General features: G+C 37.6%; 1 non-coding gene across 1 annotated transcript; it reads left to right on the top strand.

Moving 5' to 3' along the window:
* Positions 1 to 444: 444 nt before the first annotated feature.
* On the top strand, positions 445 to 551 carry LOC112445288 (U6 spliceosomal RNA). The gene has a single exon (XR_003033645.1). It is a non-coding gene; the product is annotated as a U6 spliceosomal RNA (small nuclear RNA).
* The last annotated feature ends 306 nt before the right edge of the window (positions 552 to 857 follow it).

Genomic DNA, 857 nt, shown 5'->3' with positions numbered 1-857 from the left:
CTTTGCGACCCCATGGACTATAGCATGCCAGGCTTCTCTGTCCATCAGCAACTCCTGGCACCTACTCAAACTCATATCCATCGAGTCCGTGATGCCATCTAACCATCTCATCCTCTGTTGTGCCCTTCTCCCCCCACCTTCAATTTTTCCCAGCATCAGAGACTTTTCCAATGAGTCAGTTCTTCACATCAGGTTGCCAAAATGTATGGGTATGAATTAATATTTACTGTACTTTTGCTGCCCTCTCGTGGAGAAATAGAAGAATGCTTATAAATGGAATTCATAAAATCCAGATGTAATCTGTGTATGAATATATACTGTGCTTATGCTGCCCTCTCGTGGAGAAATATAAGAATGCTTATGAATGGAATTTATAAAAATCCAGATGTATTATTCTTTACATGTTGAAAAAGATACGGTATAACTTTATTAAGAATTAATACAGTGCTTGATTCGGCAGCACATATACTAAAATTGGAACGATACAGAGAAGATTAGCATGGCCCCTACGCAAGGATGACATGCAAATTTGTGAAACATTCCATATTTTTAACAAAAGAAACTATAAGCAAGGTGAAAAGATAGCCTTCAGAATGGGAGAAAATAATAGCAAATGAAGCAACTGATAAACAACTAATCTCAAAAATATACAAGCAACTCCTGAAGCTCAATTCCAGAAAAATAAACGACCCAATCAAAAAATGGGCCAAAGAACTAGACATTTCTCCAAAGAAGACATACAGATGGCTAACAAACACATGAAAAGATGCTCAACATCACTCATTATCAGAGAAATACAAATCAAAACCACTATGAGGTACCATTTCACGCCAGTCAGAATGGCTGCAATCCAAAAG

Source organism: Bos taurus, chromosome X (genome assembly GCF_002263795.3).
Source record: "Bos taurus isolate L1 Dominette 01449 registration number 42190680 breed Hereford chromosome X, ARS-UCD2.0, whole genome shotgun sequence".
In the NCBI taxonomy this organism is placed as follows: domain Eukaryota; kingdom Metazoa; phylum Chordata; class Mammalia; order Artiodactyla; family Bovidae; genus Bos; species Bos taurus.
The sequence above is the reverse complement of the archived record's forward strand: the minus strand, read 5'-3'. Positions and strand labels throughout refer to the sequence as shown.